The following is a 219-nucleotide window of genomic DNA, read 5'->3' as shown; positions in this document are numbered from 1 at the left end:
AAAATCTATACAGAGTGATACAGAATTATGGCATGAACGAATTTGAATAGAGAAACCCATGTCCGACAATGTCTGTATAAAGCATGACGCCGCTATGATCATGTGAGTGCAAATTAAATAGTGAGTTAACAGAGGAGTTACTCCTCTTTATGGCCAGATTTTAAACAACATGCGATTTGCCAATAATAATACTTTTTTTAAAATAGGCAAATTGATTGA

Source organism: Dendroctonus ponderosae, unplaced genomic scaffold, assembly GCF_020466585.1.
Source record: "Dendroctonus ponderosae isolate FM_Combo_2020 unplaced genomic scaffold, Dpon_F_20191213v2 Dpon_F_20191213_2, whole genome shotgun sequence".
NCBI lineage: Eukaryota > Metazoa > Arthropoda > Insecta > Coleoptera > Curculionidae > Dendroctonus > Dendroctonus ponderosae.
This window is presented reverse-complemented; position numbering follows the sequence as displayed.